At 38.7% G+C, this 21,702-nt stretch overlaps 1 protein-coding gene across 1 annotated transcript in view; it reads left to right on the forward strand.

Annotated features, from left to right (window-relative positions):
- KCND2 (potassium voltage-gated channel subfamily D member 2) overlaps positions 1-21,702 on the forward strand; it is a 471,742-nt gene that overhangs the window by 292,268 nt on the left and 157,772 nt on the right. The window lies entirely within an intron of this gene.

Consider the following 21,702-nt stretch of genomic DNA (forward strand, 5'->3'; position numbering starts at 1 on the left):
TTTCTATGTATCCAGAAACTGACTAACCGATTTCAACCAATAAATGAAATCCTTCAACAATGCTACCTATTTCTAAACTAACATTAAAAGTGAAATTATATTTCTTTGCTGATTCATTTGTGCTGGAAATATTACAAAAAAAAGTCAAAAGCATTTATTACTAGTGGAGCAGTATTAAAACGTGACATAAGAAGACAAAAGCAGAGAGAGCTAAGTAGATATCTTTGGTGTGAAGGTGTTACTGTACCATAAGATGAGGGACATTTTAGTAAATGGATCTGTATTGATTTCCATAGAATTAGCATGTCATTATATTGTACTGCAGAAAAGGTTATGTGGCTGCAATTATGGTATATAATTAGAATTTCTGACCTCTATTTGTTTTCTGGACCTTTAAATCTCAACACTTTTGTCTTGCAAGAAATGCTTAAAGACTAGAGGGAAATATTTTGCTTTGTATATGCCATGAGGTTCTTGTGTACCATTTTCCAGCAACTCTCTATTGATGACTATACAGACTTAGGCCACTTTAACACTTCTGTATTTTGGTTATGAAGTCCTCTTCTCCCCCAAAAGATGTAGATGCATCGGTATCACTCACACCTTGGTGTGGTAATGAAGTGATATTGGAACAAACACACCAGCTCACGCCAAATGATGTACAAAACGCTTTTTCTCCCACAGAATAGGGTAATATTGGATGATGTTCCTGGAGCCGCAGAGAATGAAAACAGACATAATATATCCCATAATATCTCCCCATTTAAAACAAAGGTTTTTACTATAATCACAAAATATAGATAAAAAGTGCTTAAAATATATATAAAAAAACTGGGGGAAACAGCGCGCCACACATCTGCACAACCCTGGGGTTTGCCCTGTCCGCTTTCTACAGGGCATAATGCAATGAGTAGTGTCACAATCTCTTGAAAATCGTTCAGACAAGCAATTTGCTAGTAATTTTTAAAAAAAATATTTAATCGCTACATTCTGGGATTTCTGAGCAATTTTAAAATGTTGTAGCTTTTTTCCTCCGCCATAGGGTAACCTAAAAATTGTTTGATAATCACTTGCTAATCATAAGCAAATCGCTTGTTAAGGCTTGGATTACTCAGTAGAAAAAAGTCTTCCTACAAAAAAATCTAGGTGTAGCCTCGGGGTATGTTACATAGTTAGTACGGTTGAAAAAAGGCACATATCCATCAAGTTCAACCAAGGGATGGGAAAAGGGAAGGGAAAAATTTCTACATATAAGAGCTGATTTTTTTTGTTCTAGGAAATTATCTAACCCTTTTTTGAAGCCATCTACTGTCCCTGCTGTGACCAGCTCCTGCGGTAGTCTATTCCATAGATTCACAGTTCTCACAGTAAAGAAGGCTTGTCGCCTCTGCAGGTTGAACCTTTTTTTCTCCAGACGGAGGGAGTGCCCCCTTGTTTTTTGAGGGGGTTTTACATGGAACAGGATTTCACCATATTTTTTCCATGTGCCATTAATATATTTATACAATTTAATTATGTCCCCCCATAGTCGTCTTTTTTTCAAAGCTAAATAGGTTTAATTCTTTTAATCTTTCCTCATAACTTAGATTCACCATGCCCCTTATTAGCGTTGTTGCTCTTCTTTGTATTTTTTGTATGCGCCATTCATATATTTATATAACTTAATCATATCCCCCCCTTAGTCGTCTTTTTTCAAGTCTAAATAGGTTTAATTCTTTTAATCTTTCCTCATAACTTAGATTCTCCATGCCCCTTATTCGCTTCGTTGCTCTTCTTTGTATTTTTTCTAACTCTAGGGCATCCTTTCTATGAACTGGAGCCCAAAACTGAACTGCATATTCTAGATGAGGCATCACTAATGCTTTGTAAAGTGGTAATATTACATCCCTGTCCCGCGAGTCCATGCCTCTTCTAATACACGACAATATCTTGCTGGCCTTTGAAGCAGCTGATTGACATTGCATGCTGTTATTTCGTTTATGATCTACAAGTACACCCAGATCCTTCTCAACAAGTGAATCCGCCAGTGTAGCTCCCCCTAGGACATATGATGCATGCAGGTTGTTCGTACCCAGGTGCATAACTTTACATTTATCTACATTAACCTTCATTTTCCAAGTGGACGCCCAAACACTTAGTTTTTTTAAATCCGCTTGCAATTCACGAACATCTTCCATGGACTGAACATTACTACATAGCTTGGTGTCATCTGCAAAAATAGAAATAGTGCTATTAATCCCATCCTCTATATCATTAATAAATAACTTGAATAATAGTGGTCCCAGCACGGAACCCTGTGGTACACCACCTATAACCGAGGACCATTCAGAGTAGGAATCATCGACCAATTACAAACTATAGTTTCTAAACCTATAGTCCTTAATTTACCCATTAGACATCTATAAGGGACAGTGTCAAATGCCTTTGCAAAGTCCAAAAACACTTTATCCACAGCGGCCTCTCTGTCTAGGCTTCTGCTTACCTCTTCATAAAAACAAATCAGGTTGGTTTGACAACTTCTATCCTTAGTAAAACCGTGCTGGCGGGTCACTTATAATACTATTTTTTGTCACATAATCCTGTGTATATAGTCCCTCAATAGCCCCTCGAACATTTTCCACACGATGGATGTTAAGCTTACTGGTCTATAATTACCCGGGGAAGACCTAGAGACCTTTTTGAAAATAGGCACCACATTTGCCCTGCGCCAGTCCCTTGGCACTATACCAGTCACTAGAGAATCTCTAAATATTATGAAGAGGGGGACAGAAATAACTGAACTAAGCTCCTTAAGAACTCTAGGGTGTAACCCATCTGGTCTCGGGGCCTTGTGTACATTTATTTTATTTAGTTTAGCTTGGACCATATCTACATTCATATAATTCAGTATATCAACTGATATATTAACAGCACTGGCATCGGCTACATCAGCTGCTCTTTCTTCTGTTGTATATACAGAGCTAAAGTACCCATTTAGTAACTCTGCCTTCTCTTGATCCCCTGTGACCAACTCCCCATTACCACTATTTAGGGGTCCTACATGTTCAGAACTTGGCTTTTTTGCATTTATATACTTGAAGAAATTTTGGGGATTTGTTTTACTATTCTTGGCCACCTGCCTTTCATTTTGTATATTTGCTGATTTTATTATCTTTTTACAGATTTTATTAAGCTCTTTATAATTTACAAAGGCTACAGCTGTATCCTCAGATTTGTATTTTTCAAATACCCTTTTTTTGTCACGTATTGCCCTTTTTACAGAAGGTGAAGCCATGTGGGGTTTAATTTTAGTCGTTTATACTTGTTACCTATAGGAATAAATTTTGCACTATAATTACACAAAGTAGCTTTGAAAATCTCCCATTTATCATTTGTACCATTTTTTACATTCGTTCTTCCCATTCTATATCCTGAATTGCAGCCTTCATCCTGGGGAAATTGGCTTTCTTAAAATGAAGCTGTTTTTGCCCTCCCAGCCTGTGTTTGTTTTTTACAGTATATGTAAAATATAACTATATTGTGATCACTGTTACCGAGGTTTTCACGAACATTGACATTCCCAACAAGCTCTGCATTATTAGAAATGACCAGATCCAACAGAGCTTCACCTCTAGTCGGGTTTTCCACAAACTGGCCCATAAAATTTTCCTGCAACGGGTTGAGGAAATGTCTCCCCTTTGCCGTTAAAGCCTCAAGAAGACATGCACTTCTTTTTTACGAGGAGTAATTTTACGCCTCAGTTTTTGAAAATAGGACATTAGATTACACCTCACATGCTCTACCCATCTTTTAACTATTAGAAAATCAAAGCTGTTTGTAGTAATTTTCAAGGCTTATTTTATCCTGAAATATGCCTGAAAAAATTCTGCGTAAACATATGTTCAAAGTGGTGTAACTCCACTAATACAGGGCTTTTTTTTTAAATCTAGTTTACCAGCTAAAAGGTTGCCTGTTTTTTTTTTGTTTTTTTAAATTGGTAACTGGCTAATAAACTGGTAATTCTTGAGATTTGAGTGTTCGGAAGTCCTCATACCTTTTAAGTGCTACAGGCATCCCAAGTAAAATTATTAAAGTAAGAGAGAAGGGGGCTATAGCACAGTGATTTCTAGGTATGGGGCATTTCTGGTTTACACAAAAACTAAGTATAAATGCAGGAGAGTCCCACATGGTTGTAGTTACCTGAATTAAATCGCCTTCCTACTTATTTTTTTTTTGCATTAGTTTGTGGATTTTGTTGTCTGAAACCCTATCGTAATTGGGAACTTTTTGATTTGTAATAAATAAGCAAAACCTTTTGCCATGAACTTGTTTCTTTGTATATTATAGAATGTCTATAGAAGGAAAGCCACATCCACACACACAGCTAAATATTGGAGAAGTATGGCACACAAATGAATTGGGTAGATAGATTAGATAGATAGATTAGATAGATAGATTAGATAGATAGATAGATAGATAGATAGATAGATAGATAGATAGATAGATAGATAGATAGATAGATAGATAGATAGATAGTCAGTTTCTTGGCCAAAACATTGCCATAAAGGCAAACAAACAAATAAAAAAGAAAAAACAATTCCCTACAAAGTATTGTTCTTTATAGTTTTGCTGATAAATATATTGAGCATTTGTCTTGAACATAAGGCTCTCAGCCTAACATTTTCTTCTAGTCCACTGAAACACTGTTTTGGATATTGTATAGTCAGTTGTTCATGTACTAAAGTTGTAAGGCTTCTAAATCTTTGCAGAATTGATCATATATTTGGTTTGTTAAAATTCATTGAATCTCTTTTTTTCAACCATTCATATAATTTATGATTTTTTTTGCAATATGATATGTTTTAGCATTTAAAAAAAAAAACATAAGCAAGTTGTGAAATATGAGACAGAACCAATAAAAATCTGTCATTGCAAGCACTAATGTTGTACTGTAGAAAAATGGAGCATGGCGGCTGCTTAACATTATTCTGTGTTAAGGAACAGGAAACGCATCATTACTTGCACATTTGTGCCCTTAAACCACATCATTTCATATTATGACATTGAACAGAGGTCTCCACAAAACAGCAAATCACTGCAAAGGAATGAAACCGTAACACCAACCAGTAAAATGTTGGTCTACATTGAAGTGATTCTATTTTAATACAGCAGAAAACTTCATGTGAAATGTTATTACTAAACTCTTTTGTTCAGGTATTTTTACACGGCCCAATGTGAACCGTGTAAACGAGGGCCGATCAACAACACAGCTCGTTGATCGGCGCTTGTTTGCTCCTTTCACAAGGAGCTAGTATGGGGACAAGTGCTCGTTACTCCGATCGCTCATCCCCATACATTATTATCATGTCGGCTGCACGTCTCCCTTCTGCCGATATCGATATTTGTATAGTTTTAAATACTGAAACTATCAGCTAATGAACGAGTGTTTGGGTTGGATGTTGGATTTCAAAATGCTTAAACTATTGTTGCCAGCAGTGTATGCTCATACACATCTGCCTAGGAGAAAAAAATATGAACCCTTTTCATGGGGCAAATTTTGAAGGCTTCGTGAGGGGCCTCCATCGCAGATTCCGTCATTTTCTGAATAAAGTAGCCTAGCATGCAGCGTTATGTTGGGAGGTTTTTGTTTCCGCCATTCAATGGATCCAGCGCTTCCATTTTTTCTCATTGTTATGCTTCTATGATAGGGCAGAACAACGTAAAACAGAATGCAGATGTGAACACATCCTAAGACTGTTTTTTTATTTTTTTCCCCAGACCTTTGCAGAACACCTTTCTGTTTTCTTATTGTCCTCACTTATTTATAAGCATAGTGTCCATCTAATTCTGTGAGTTTATCAATCCTATATAGTTAAAAGCAACTTTATATAATAAGTATTAAGAAACCATTACATTGTAGTTAAATTGTTTCCACTAGTAATGACGTGTCTTTATCATTTGCTTCAAAGATTCACCACAGTGATAACCGGATGTAAATACAGCTGCCAGCATAATATTTTGTGTCTTAAGTGTGCTCTTAACTTCTGCACCTTCGTGTCATAGCTTCTCTTCTGCAGTGTCCACTCTCACTGCCTGGTGTTACGCCCATGGCCGGGGGTCGTAGTTCAAACTCATCCCTTGACGATCCCAACCATGGACTTCTCCCTTCTCGGTGTCTGCCCCCTCCAGGGAGACGCCGGCACTCTCTTCCAGGTCATCGTACTGTTTCCTGCAGGGCGCGCGTGCACGGCCTTAAAGGGCCAGTACGCGTCCAGCTGTCTAATATAAATTATCAGCCCAAATGGCTGCTGGACTATAAAAAGGGGCTCTGCCCACTGGTTCCTTGCCTGAGCATTATTGTATACCCTAGTTTGTCTTGAAAAAGGTCTCCCAGTGTTTTCCAGTTCCCAGTGTTATCCGTTCCTGCTGCCTGTACCATGTATCCCGTGCTATTGTATCTACAAGTGAAAGTCAAGTTGTGCCTTCCCGCTGCATCCACGGCGTTACCTGCTGTAAAAGTCAAGTCCTGCTTCCGCCACTGTCTACATTGCCTCAGGTACCCGTTCTGAACTATAGACATTGTTTTGTAATTTATTGGCCAGCTTCTACTCCGCTACGTGGTACGACCCAGTGGGTTCACACCCCGCGCCGTGACACCTGGCATCTATTGTTTTGTGCCAGGGATGCCATTCTGCAGCACAACAGTGAAAATATAGACCAGCTAAATTAGCAAACCTGCAGAAGAAAGGAAAGTTAGATGAATGAGGGAAAACAAACCGGCATCTGCGTATTTCTTTCCAACTTGAAACTATAAGGTGGACGGTTTGTTTTCATAGTAATGGGCAGATGCTATGACCAAGGTATGCTTTACTTATAACATGGCCTTCCTGCCTTTGACAGTGACATGTGCTATGTTGTTCAGGACAGTCATTCTTGGGTTACCATTTTATGTACCTTCTTGTATAACTTCTGTCAGAATCAGCCATGGATTAACGCAATCCTCTCGAACTTTTTATCAGATTACGGTACTTCTAGTTCCTTAGGCTTAAGCTAGCCATACACACAAAATAAAAGTTTTCCAAGCCTAGCGATCGGTTAATGATCTAATGTCTAAGGGTGCCTCCCGACTGTCCCCAGACCCCTGCCATCAGATCACACGTGTTGAATTTCAAAATGCCTGATAATTTGTTCCTATAGTAGATAATCTGCTTCCAGAGGTGTCAGCGGCTTTTTTTCCCTCTCCCCATCAGCAGAGCCGAGTGTAGATGTTTATGGTGGTGTCTCGTCTATATGGCCAGCTTTTGGGTGAAAGAGCTGAGGCAAGCGAGACCTCACTGTACTCTTCTTCTACTATTTTTGGCAAAACGGGTCTTGAAAACCAGGGCATCATTATTCCACAAATAGAAACGTGCATATAAGGAAATCAGATACTAAAGCTCCAAATGAACAGGAATTCATTAGTTTCCCTGAACACCAGAGGCACAATCTCTAAGGCCTTATTTACACGAGCGTATTTTACGTCTGTGATACGCGCGTGAAAATCCCGCGCGTCGCACGGACCCATGTAAGTCAATGACAAGCTGACGTAAAAGGATGGAGGTAAAATCTTGAGTTCATCACAGGGCATGTATATAGATATTTTCAGACGCACAGTAACATGAGGAATCTAAAAGGGGTTCATGGGGATTTGTGTTCATTGGCATACGACACAAAGGGTTGGAGGTTTTCTAGTATTATCTCGTGCTACTTTCCCAGGTGCAAAACGCACCTAAACCGTATGTAGATGTCTACATTTTGGGGTGCAATTGCACATCTATATTTATTACAGAGATTAGACTTTGAGCAACTATTTTATGGATGTCTTTTCTTCAAAGACATGACAGTTCAATGTGAATTTGTGATCTGCTGCCTATGAGATGGAATGTTTCTCCAATGGTTTTGGAGAGATTGCCATTTAAATGTATTCTGTTTCCAGTTATCTTATTTTATCAGCAGAATTTTTCAGACTTTGGTATTAACCTGAGAAACACTAATCCTTTAATGCTGCATTTGGATGTCAAAACTTCTTTGAACTTTTCTAATGATCCTTTAAATCAAGATACTGTAATCATTAGCTTCTCACTTTATTTTCAACAGCGTCTTTAAACCCTTGTCCTCAAGGCCTCCCTACAGGCCAGATTTTTAGGACAAACCAAATGAAATTACTTTACTTTAAACATAATTAGATTTGAGTGTATGCAAATTGGAGTCTTACAGAGATGCACTTAAGACCTGGCGTGCCTTGAACCCCTAGGGCATTACACTGGCAATTTGTACATTTAGTAAAGTGGATGTTAAATTTGTTAAAAAGACACTGATTGCAATTTTTTGTTCTAATTTGTCATTTTCCAGATACGTTTTGTGTTTTCCTCATTAATAGGCACCCAGAAATCATAGACAATGATGAACAAAACATGTACTCTATCCACGGGTTGGTGAAAGGCAGATAAGACTTTCAATTTAGAAATGACTTCTTTGTACTCTGTTGTTTTGGCAACCTTGGCATTTATTTCATTTTGTTCTATAGTTTGCGCTATTAGAAAATGTTTTACAAAGTTTAAATTTTTTTTGAAAAAGCTTTATCTCATAGACCATGTCTTCACACGTGTGAAAAATGGGAAAATAAAAGTTCTAAATACAAAACCTGTTTACACAAAGAGCACCCTTACAAATAGACAAAAAAAATCTAAAATGTGCCACATGTTTAGCCGCTTGCAATATTCTACATGTTTTCACATATTTATTCATGTAAAAAGCTGTATTTTATTTTAAGAGCTGCTTTTGTTGACATCAATATGCACATTTAATCAATTGCTTCCTAGCCGGATGAAAATGTTCCTGAGCTGAATAGCTAATGAATTAATCCTGATACTTCATCACATTGTTTCAAGCCATTTGTTTATGCCCATGTAAACAAATACCATTTAAAGATTTTTCAATATTTCACTTCCCAGATTCCTTAAAAATACTTAAACAAATGCATGCGCTAGAGTACATCATAAGGTGGAGCGTGGATGAATTAGGTGGCTCTGCAGCCTACAAGATATTGAAAGCATATTTCCATGAACTTTATATCATCTGTATATAAATCATGACCTATAATACATGGGCATTATCATGTGGTGGTTGGTAATTTGTCCTGGCATCATGATATGTCATTTGCAGTTCTACATAGGATTGAAGGTAAGTGTGCTACATTATTCTAGCACACAGCCGAAAATAGTTAAATGACAAATTCAACTCTGCGACATGAAAAGAGCTTGTTGAAACAAACACATACAATAATAGACATTAAAATACTGTAGTATAGTTGGTGCTTTTCCCAATTGGTTTTATTAAAATGGGTCACATATATTACAGATAAGGGTGGTGGAGCAAGACGTCCACCCCCAGATCTGTGTCTGGCCTTTGTTGTCATCAAGCTGATTATCCTTGAAAACAGTCCCAGGAGGACTAATCAATCCCTGCTTGCTGCATGACCAGAGTCTCCGAGGATTTACTGTTAGTAAGTGGAAAAAACTGCAGAACCAACTACACAACTAAATAGAGAGCAATACCTGCATTAAATACTGACTTGAGCACTGGCTTGCATTACAATGTATCAAGTTATCTTATTAATTATATTAGTTTATTAGCAATTTGCCGTAAAATTATCTATTTTCAATGTGTGTCTATTTATACTTCTCTCTTTCTTTCTCTCTCTCTCTCTCTCTCTCTCTCTCTCTCTCTCTCTCTCTATATATATATATATATATATATATATATACACCAGTAGAAAAACGGCAGCACTCTGTTTCCAAATACGATATCAAGTAATAAAGGGTGCCAGCTGATAGTCCTGATCCAAAGGCCTAACACATATCCAAGAAGAAAATTCAGCAGCACTCCGATGATGATGAAAAAAAAGTGAAGTTTATTGTGCCAACATGGCAAATGCAACGTTTCCGTCCCACCTTGGGACCTTTCTCAAGCATAGTGATACAAACACATTTAGTGGTTTATATAGTGTGTATCCAATATGAGAATAATGAGATTGACATACATATCTCAAAACAGCGTGATAGACAATGAAAGAGTATCGGAATGACATAAATCGATACATATTGTGAAAACAGTGAGTGTATATTAAAAACAACATAAAACAACAGCCTAAAGGGAAACAAACCTTGTTAAAATCCCTAAGATCAGGCAATTTCCCATGCCACAGATGCATTAATTGCAATTTGATGCATAGGGGTAATACTTTTGAACATCCTGTAACGCACAAGACATATAAGATTAAACATCATGTAACCTGTGATTCAGACTGGGTTATTTATGTACTATGGTGTCCCTGCCACCTATTGTATGTGGGAGAAACCACATGTGATTTTAAAACGAGATTGAATAATCATCGATACTCAATAAGAAAAAAGAAATGTGATTTGCCTGTAGCAAAACATTTCACTGATTGTGGTCACACTGAGAAGGATCTCAAATTTATGATCCTGGACCATATTCCCTTATCGTGTAGGGACGGTGATCGACATAGGGCACTACACAAATGTGAACTTAAGTGGATCTTTTTATTGAACTCTTTGCGACCTAATGGTCTTAACGTTGAATTCAATGTGTCTAGGGTTGTTCTTTGAGAGAGTTGTCTTCCGATCTGTTCTGACTTCTGGCGTTGTCCTCCCTTTGTAAATGTTATATATATAAAACTAGGGAAGACTGGGCCCCATAGCAAAATTTTGACTGGGCCCCCGCTCCCCTGGGTGCCACACACAGCCCCCTTGTAGATAATGCCCCCTTGTAGATTCTGCCACACTGCGCCCCCTTCTAGATAGTGCCAACCTGTAGGCAGTGCCATACAGCCCCCCTTCTAGACTGTGCCTCCCTCTAGACAGTGCCATACAGCCCCCTGTAGATTGTGCTATACAGCCCCCCCCTGTAGATAGTGTCACATCCACTTGTAGATAGCGCTATACAGCTCCCCCTGTAGATAGCGCCATACAGGCCCCCTTTGTAGATAGCACCATACAGCCCCAACCCCCCCTCCCACAAAACACATGTACCCTTATCCACGGGATAGGGGATACACGTGTGATCGCTGGGGGTCCGACCGATATATATATATAAGTTGGGATCAGACTTGTTTTTCCAGCACATTCCACAGATGATCGATTGAGATCTGGGGAATTTGGAGGCCAAGTCAACACCTTGAACTTTGTCATGTTCATCAAACTATTCCAGAACAATTGTGTTCACATAAATTGTGGTCACAGAAGAGGCCGCTTCCATTAGAAAATACCACTGCCGTTAAGGGGCGTACTTGGTCTGCAACAATGTTTAGGTAGGTGGTACGTGTAACATTCACATGAATACCAGGACCCAAGTTTTCCTAGCAGAGCATTGGTCTGAGCATTACACTGCCTCCGGTATGCGATACACACACACACCCGGCCATTCACATGAAGTGAAAGAAATTGTGATTCATCACCATCTTCTACTATTACTTCATGATCCAGTCTCATATGCCCATTGTAGACGCTTTCGGCTGGGGACAGGGATCAGGATGGGCACTCTAATCCACATCAATGCAGCCCCAAACGCAGCACTGTGTGTTCTAACACCTTTCTATCATAGCCAGCATTGTTTTTCAGCAATTTGTGAAGCAGGAGCTCTTCTGTGGGATCGATTAAAAAAGGCCGGCTTTCACTCCTCACACACATGAATGAACCTTGGGTGATCATGACTGTTGCGGCTCCCTAGTTTTCTTTCTTGGCCCACTTTTGGTAGGTACTAACCAACTCCTACCGGGAACACCCCACAAGACCAGCTGTTTTGGAGATTCTCTGACCTTCTAGCCATAATAATTTGTCCCTTGTCTAACTCGATCAGATCCTTATGCTTCCCTCTTTTTTTTCTGCTTCCAATACTTCAACCAAACTGACTGTTCATTTTGTTAACTTGCTGCACAATATATCATAACCCTCGGCAAGTGCCATTGTAACAAGATAATCAATATTAATCACTTACCTGTCAGTGGTGTATAAATATATGTACGTGTGTATATGTATATATATATATATATATATCTCCTATATATATATATATATATATATATATATATATATATAGATAGAGATATTTATATATATATATTTCACTCTATATTTCTCTTTCTTGCAGAAGCAGAAATTATGCTAGTGACAGATCTCAGTCTCAAGTTCTAAAATCATAGGTATGCTTTAGGCTGGGTTCACACTGAGTTTTTTGACGCGGAAACCGCGCCGCAAAACTCATCAAAAAACATCCAAAAATGCCTCCCATTGATTTCAATGGGAGGTGGAGGCGGCTTTTTTCCAGCGAGTGGTAAAACCGTTCTCGTCAGAGAAAGAAGGGACATGCCCTATCTTCGGGCGTTTACGCCTCTGACCTTCCATGGGCATCAAGCCGTTAAGTAAGAGTTTTTCTCATTGACCCGGTCATATATTACATAGTAACAAATTAAGTTGAATGGACTCCATGTAATACTACATTTGTACTACATTGTATGGTCGGCAATAGAGCTATCAGCTAATCTCTGGGGATTTGGGGGCGGTACTGATCACTGGAGTGGCATTCTTTAAAAAAGAGCTATCCCCTATAAACGTGTATGGAGCCTCACTACTGGTAACCAAGGCACTTTCTGTTGTCTTGGTTGTAATCTTGCTATTGATGATAGCTGACTGCAGCAGTGATGTTTCATCCATAGTGACATAGTGGCATACAGGGATTGGCCGCTGTTGTCATGTAGTGCTGGATCACACCTCACATTGAAATGACAAAAGGTAGTGGCATGCAATCCATATTACATCTAGCACAGAAAGATTGCCAATTTTTTAAAGTACAGTACGTAGGTGTATTAAAAAATATTGTTTTGTTTACATTTTGAGTCACTTCAAAGTGATTTTTAAGGGTCAGAAACCCCCTTTTTAAGAAGTAATGCCTTTATATGATTTTTGGATTGGGTTAATTTCAGGAAAATAGTAAATATGACCATACATGTTTAAGGCTCTGTACACATCTGTCCTTTGGATTCCATGTATAACGGAAGCCATGGTGCTGTGCAGGGGCGTTGCTAGCACCGGGCCTTCGGGGCCCAAGCCCCGGATCTTTGGCCCGTTGCCCCGGATCCCGGCGACTGGCACATTTGTGTCACAGCGGTAACAATTGTGATCGGGTCGCAACGGTAGCAATTGTGAACCGGCCAGGGCCATCCACACCGTATCTGTAAAATTTACTATAGTAACTGGGGCCTATGTAATCAAATACACGAGCCCCTGTTACTGTAGTAACGACACATACTAACCCATCTTACTTCCCGAGCGCAGCGGAAGTCCTGACGTCTTCTCACGTCATGACATCAGGACGCTGTGCGCCGTGGATGACGTCACAACAATAGATGGTGTTGGGACATCCGCAGCACGCGGAGCCATAGAGGAGGTAAGTATAACGTTACGGTCTGCTGGGGTGCTGTATCTAAGCCTGCCTTCTGGTATGCTTAGATACAGGGTCTAACAGACAGTATCACACATGGACCCTGTATCTAAGCCTTCCACCTTAGGCTTAGATACAGGGCCCCAGCAGACAGGAATCTTATACAGTATAAAATTATTTACTGCTGGGGTCCTGTATCTAAGCATGTCTTGTGGTAGGCTTAGATACAGGGTCTAACAGACAGTATCACATATAGACCCTGTATTTAAGCCTACCACATGGTATTCTTAGATATGTGACCCATGTCTGATCTTGTCTGATGGGACTATTTCGATGACGGCTATTCTTATTTTCAATAAAATGGTTAATGAGGGTTGTGTGTGTGTGTGTGTGTGTGTGTGTGTGTGGGGGGTGTTATTTCAATACAATATTTTATCTATGTCTTTGTATTTTCTGTTGAACTTTATTACTACCGCTTTAGTAATAGCTGCTGGCTGATTGACAGCATGCGTTACTAAGGCGAGGCTTAATGTTAGCCGGTGCAGCTGCTAACGCTAACCCCCATTATTACCCTGGTACCTACAGCCACCAGGGGTACTGGGAAGAGCCATGTACGATCCAGTACCCGACCATCTGTAGTGATGTTTGGGTACTGGGGTGGTCACAGGCTGATATTATTAAGCTGGGAAAGGCCAAAAACCGTGACCCTTCCCACCCTGGTAATGCTAGGCTGCTGCTGTGTTGTATCTGGCTGGTTATGAAAATGGGCTGGGGACCTCACGTCATTCTTTTGTTTATTTTTAAGATAAATAATTCCTAAAAAACGACATGGCCCCAACCCCCCATTTTTCATAACCAGCCAGATACAATGCATCAGCAGCAGGCTGTCATTACCAGGGTGGGAAGGGCCACTATTTCTGGCCTTTCCCAGCCTAATAACACCAGCCTGTGGCTGCCCCATTGCCCGACCATCACTACAGATTGTCGGGTACTGGATCGTACTCAGCTCTTCCCTTCACCCCTGAAGGTGGTAGGTACCGGAGTAATAATGGGGGTTACTGTTAGCCTCTGAATCGGCTAACATTAAGCCCTGCCTTAGTAATGAACACTGTCAGTCAGCCATCGGCTATTAATAAGGCAGTAGTAATAAAGTTCAACAAAAACACAGACATAAAAAAAAATATTTTATTGAAATTAAAAAAAACTACACAACCCTTATTAACCATTTCATTGAGAATTAAAAAAGCCGTTATCGAAGTAGTCCTCGAATCCGACGTAGTCCAACGACGAAACCTACAAAAAAAAAACTCAGTAACTCATAAAAAGCAAAACCATTATTACTCTTTCCTTTCCCGGGTCCAGCGCTAGAGACGCAAATTCCCTGGGCCCTCTATCTAAGCCTATCATGTTCGATACTCTCTGCTGAGCCACTGTATCCCTTCCTATCCTTAGCTATAGGGTATATATATATATATATATATATATATATATATATATATATATATATATATACTAGTCCATCTCAATGAATTAGAATATCATCAAAAAGTTTCAATAATTAAATTCAAAAAGTGAAACTCATATTGTATAGATTCATTACACACAGAGTGATCTATTTCCAGCATTTTTTTTGTTTTAATGTTGATGATTATGGCTAACAGTTAATGAAAACTCAAAATTTAGCGTCTCAGAAAATTTGAATATTATATAAGCCCAATTTCAAAAATGATTTTCAATACCGAAATGTTGGCCTATTGAAAAGTATGTACAGTATATGCACTCAATACTTGGTCAGGGCTCCTTTTGCATGAATTACTGCATCAATGCGGCGTGGCATGGAGGCGATCAGCCTGTGGAACTGCTGAGGTGTTATCAATGCGGCATGGCGGCAATCAGCTTGTGGCACTGCTGAGATGTTATCAATGTGGCGTGGCATGGAGGCGATCAGCCTGTGGCACTGCTGAGGTGTTATGGAAGCCCAGGTTACTTTGATAGTGGCCTTCAGCTCATCTGCATTGTTGGATCTGTTGTCTCTCATTTTCCTCAACAGTGCCACAGGCTGATCGCCTCCATGCCACGCTGCATTGATGCAGTAATTCATGCAAAAGGAGCCCCAAACAAGTATTGAGTGCATATACTGTACATACTTTTCAGTAGGCCTACATTTCGGTAGTAAAAAAATCCTTTTTGAAATTGGGCTTATATAATATTCTAATTTTCTGAGAGACTAAATTTTGGGTTTTCAATGACTGGTAGCCATAATCATCAACATTAAAAGAAAAAAAATGCTGGAAATAGATCACTCTGTGTGTAATGAATCTATATAATATATGACTTTCACTTTTTGGATTGAATTACTGAAATAAATTAACTTTTTGATGATCTAATTAATTGAGATGGACTAGTGCATATATAAATAAATATATATATATATATATATATACACAAACATACACGCACACACATTTTTTTGGGTTGTGAACATATGTTAGTACAAGGATAATTACTGCTGGGGCCCTGTATCTAAGCCTATCATGTGTGATACTGTCTGCTAGGACCATGTATCTAAGCCTATCATGTGTGATACTGTCTGCTGAGACAATACATTCAATTCTATCCAGCGGTGTACCTATAGGAGCCTTAGTCTTATAGATATGCTATCTCTGATATGTATGTAAAAAATTACATTTTTTTTTGGGGGGGGGAGTAAATATACGTCTCAGGGGGGCTTGTGCCACTGATTTTTTAAGACCCTAGCAAAGCCCCTGGTGCTGTGACTGGTTTTGTCGTCGGGCGGGGTTTTGCCAAGGTTACTGTCATTATTTGATGGCAAGACTAGTGCTGCATCTACTGCAATTGATGGAAGCCTCGACGGAACCCCTCGGGAACTGACTAATGGAAATGTATACAAAGCTTTAAATACCCGGTGATCAGATTATAATGATGCTTGAAATTAAATTGGTAAAGAGGACTGTAGTTTGACCTTTTTATATTTACAATAAAATCCCATCAATTAATTGGACATGATAAGTGTTGGAATATCAGAATTTCTGGATTATCAGACAGCCATAGAAAAGTATTAAATGCTCATTAAAGGGTTGACAACACAAAAAAAATGCGTACTTAAAATCTGCTTCTATAACTTTTCTTATGTTTATTTAATTAGAGGAATTTCCTAAGTGATTAACGCTTCTCATTCTTCTGATAGATTATCAAATTATGAGACATTCTGCTTCATAAAATGACAGATTAAAGGAATTTTAATGTAACTGCTTATGAAATAAACACAGACTCATGTAGAGTTAAATATATAACATAACATGACCTCTTATTTCTGGCTTACACATTGTAATGTAAAGCTTACACTTTCTTAGCACTTTTTATCTTATTTAAGAAATGTAATAATATGATGTAACAGATTAAATCCAGCCCTTGCATTGATATCCTGTCTGTAGTTCATAGCTAGAGTACATTTTATTATTTCACCTACCTTGCAATTATGGAGGCTTTTACATTAGAAGTAACATGGAAAAGTAATGTTCTTTTTGAACTAATCATGAACTTCTTTCTTACACAATGGGCCACATTGACTATTTTTTTTCCTATAATAAATTTTATATGGCAAGTACAATAAATTACATTTATAGTGATGCAGTGCTGGAAAATTGCCAGTTGATCTTCTGTTACGCTTAGGCAAGGCCATACTGTTCCCAATGATAGATCTGAACCTAAACTCAAAGCATCAAAGCAATTTCTTTGGGTTGGGATTGCTCTAATGCGCTCTCTCTAATGGTTTTGGAACCTTATTATATTTCTATTATTTTGAAATAATATTTGTGTGACGATAATCAAGACTCATAACTCAATCGTTCAGTACACAATTATCTTACATCTATGGTGAGCCCTAAGGTTGGCCTTGACCTAATTCCAAATTTGCTTTTACGCAGACGTCACCAAGAGTTGAAACAAAATAGCAAAAATAATAGACTCACTATCTAATGAAACATTCATGAAGATTATTTCTATCATACTAGCTCTGAATGACTATTTTTATATATGTCATCATGTTAAAAAACACTTACATTCATATTGCCTATATATATTATGTTTAGAAAGTATAGTTTGTAATTGAATTAAAAACTGGTTAAGTCCCCAAAATGTTTTTATGGTTAGTGGTTTATACTCTGAATGATCTATAGTTGTAAGTGTTGGACCTCAACATTTCATTTTCATGCAATTGGTGGAAGTATATACTACACTTTACAAAGCATTAGCACAGCCTCTTTTTGGATATGTAGTTTTCTTCTTCTGTTAATCCACACGCCAATATATCCTATCATGGGTGAAACTTGGGGCGTCCACTAGTGGAGAAGTATTTGGTTGTACTTGTAGATCATAGACTAAATAACAGCATGCAATGTCAATCAGCTGCTTCCAAGGCCAGCAAGATATTGTCGTGTATTGAACAGAGGCATGGACTCTTACAGACTTTTCTGTATCAGAACAACATAGCTGTAACTCCTATAAAGATATATTATGAAATTAATCAGCACCGATTTTTAAACCTATAAAACAAAGTTTTGGTAAAGGTGGACATTCACTTTAAAGGGGTCTTCTGATTTTTAAATATTGTGTGCAATTGGTAGAACTGCAGTAAGATTATTCACTTACTAAATTACTGTCTGTAGGAGATATACCTCTTTATATAAATATTCTGCTGTTTTTTGCACAACCATGGTTACAAGGAAACCTTGTCTTATTTAATTCCCAAGTGACAGTGTATGTTTGGTTTCTCTCCATTGAAATTAATGGGAATTGTGGAAACCTACATCTGAGGGAACATTCTGTACCACCCAATATTGCTAATCTTAGGAAATAAGAACCTACAGCCATAGCATGCTTGATGTCAGGTTCCCTTTAACGCTCCATGAAGTTTATGTACGTCATGTAATGCCTTTACTAAAGGCTTTGAGATGGAAATTTGTCTAGATGCATAAGATGACTGCTGAGCTGGTTCATTTACAATTGCAGCACCACGGAAACCGACGCCGCCACAAGGCACCACAACAAGTGAACAGATGGAATGAACTCACCTTTAGATTCGCCCGCAGTGACCAACTGAGAGCACAAGAGCAGAAACACTTATGAGGTCATTCCTAAATCAAAATCGCTGGGTTAATAGCGTGGATTGCTGCTTTTGCCATGTGAAGGCTTGTTAGATATAGGGTCCACAAATAATTGTTATGATATTGCTAATATCGCTGAATCATTCTCACATACGTAGTTACCACTTTAAAGAGGTTCTGTCACCACATAAGTGGCCTATCTTGTGCATAATGTGATTGACGCTGTAATGTAGATAACAGCAGTGTTTTTTATTTAGAAAAAAGATAATTTTTTACGCAGTTATGACCTATTTTAGCTTTATGCTAATGAGTTTCTTAATGAACAACTGGGCTGTTTTACTTTTTGGCCAAGTGGGCGTTGTGGAGAGGAGTGTATGACGATGACCAATCAGTGACCAATCAGCGTCATACACTTCTCTCCATTCATTTACACAGCACATAGCGATATAGCTATATCGCTATGTGCAGCCACATAAACACACTATAACATTACTGCAGTGTCCTGACAATAAATATACATTACCTCCAGCCGGGACGTGATGTGTATTCAGAATCCTGACCACTTCTGTAGCGTCTGTGTGATACTTATACCAAGGCAAGCGTAATCTCGTTTAAAATGACAGTTAACATCGTAATCTTGCGAGATTACGCTTGCCTTGCTCTAAATCTCACAGAAACGCTACAGAAGTGACAGGATTCTGAATACACATCACGTCCAGGCTGGTAGTGATGTATATTCATTGTCTGGACACTGCAGTAACATTAGTGTTTGTGTATGTGGCTGCACATAGCGATATAACTATAGAAGTGTATGACACTGATTGGTCACTGATTGGTCAGCGTCATACACACCTCCGTACAACGCCCACTTGGTCATATAGTAAAACATGCCCAGTTGTTCATTAAGAAACTCATTAGCATAAAGCTAATAAAGGTCATAACTCCGTAAAAAATGATTGTTTTTCTAAATAAAAACCACTGCTGTTATCTACATTACAGCGCCGATCACATCATGTACAAGATAGGGCACTTATAATGTGGTGACAGAGAATCTTTAACTCTTGTGCTAGTGAAATATTATTCTATATTACGAACATCGTGATGCTTTAAGAAATTCACCTTGGCGTCAAGTGATTGGCTACTAATATTTATCTATTTTGCTTATTCTAATCTATAAAATGCTCAATATAAACAATAAACTTCAGATCAAAAACTGAACCTGGATCTGGTTTCTTGTGTGCACAATATTGTTTTCTTCTATTGAAGAGTGAACCAGCTGCTTGATACATGTTCATCATGGTGATCACATGGTACAGGAGCTGTGATTGACAGTCGGGCTCCTGCTGTAACGGCTGGGATCAGATAAACTGTCTGATCCAAGCTGTTTAACCCCTTAGATGCTTCAGTAATATAAGGAGCATTGTCAGAGGGAGGGGGCTCCCTCTGTCTGCTCATCCGCACCCTGTAAGGCGATTGTTCGGTGCCGATAGTTTGGCATGGCAACCAGGGGACTTAGAAAGGCCACTAGGTCTGCCTTTGGTATAAGCCTATAAGGCCATGAGGCATGACCTAATAGATTGGCTGTCAGTGTAACACTGAAAGGCAATAATGCTTTGGAATACTAAGAAGAATACTATCGCAGCTTTTTCATTAAAAAAAAATATTTTATTCTAAAATAGTAAGTAATAAATTAGATGAATCACAAAATGGTTTAAATAAAAACTACTAAGTTGATGGAAAAATAAAAAAAAGTTATATACATCTGGTATTGCCATATTCATACAGCCCTGTAGAATATAGTTAACTTCACAAGTTATTTATATGTCCTGCCTACAAGAGATTCACCTTTCAGCAGGACAATGACACTAACCCTTTAATACCGAAGGTATTTTAAACCTTAATGACCATGTAATTTTTTACATCGTCGAATTTAAAGAGCTATAACCTTTTTCTTTTGATAAAGCTGTATAAGGTCTTGTTTTTTGCAGGACAGGTTGTACTTTTTAATAGAACCATTTTGGGGTACTTTTAATTTATTGATTACGTTTTATTAACTTTTTTGAGGTAAAAGGAAAAAAAACTGACATTTTGCCACACTTTTTTGCGTCTTAACTTTACGCAGTTTACCGTGTGGCATAAATAACACAACTTTATTCTACTTTTAGGGCATGTTCACACGCAGTAGCAGAATACGTCTGAAATTACGGAGCTGTCTTCGCCTGATTTTCGGCGTATTTTACGGAAGTTTTTGGAGCTATTTTTCAATGGAGTCAATGAAAAACGGCTCCAAAAACATCCCAAGAAGTGACATGCACTTCTTTGACGCGGGCGTCTTTTTACGTGCCGTCTTTTGACAGCGACGCATAAAATGACACCTTGTGGGAACAGAACATTGAAAGCAATGGGCAGATGTCTGTAGGCGTAATGGAGCCGTTTTTTCAGGCGTAATTCGAGGCGTAAAACACCCAATTTACGTATGAAAACAGTGCGTGTGAATATACCCTAAGGCCGGATTCACACGAGCGTGTTCAGTCCGTGATATACGGTCCACAGGTCGGCCGCATTTCCCGGACCTAACACAGTGCAGGGAGCCGGGCTCTTATCGTCATCGTTATCTATGACGCTAGGAGTACCTGCCTCTCCGCGGAACTACTGTCCCGTACTGAAAACATGTTTTCACTACGGGACAGTTTTCCCTCAGCGAGGCAGCGACTCCTATCGTCATAGATAACGATAAGAGCCCGGCTCCCTGCAGTGTGCTCAGTCTGGGAAATACTGCCATCATACGGACCGTATATTCCGGACTGAACACGCTCGTGTGAATCCGGCCTTACACAGTAAAACACTTTTTTTCTAAATTATTTGTTTTTGTGTCGCCATATTTTAAGAGCCACAACTTTTTTACTTTTCTGCTGACATAGCTGTATGAGGGCTTTTTTTGCGGGACAACTTGTAGTTTTTATTGGTACCATTTTAGAGCATATGCGACTTTTTGATCACTTTTTATCAGGATGAACAGAAAACAGCAAATCTGGCATTGTTTTTTATTTTTATGGCGTTTACCGTGCTGGTTAAATAAGGCAATCATTTTATAGTT

This window comes from Rhinoderma darwinii, chromosome 3 (genome assembly GCF_050947455.1).
Source record: "Rhinoderma darwinii isolate aRhiDar2 chromosome 3, aRhiDar2.hap1, whole genome shotgun sequence".
NCBI classification, from domain to species: domain Eukaryota; kingdom Metazoa; phylum Chordata; class Amphibia; order Anura; family Rhinodermatidae; genus Rhinoderma; species Rhinoderma darwinii.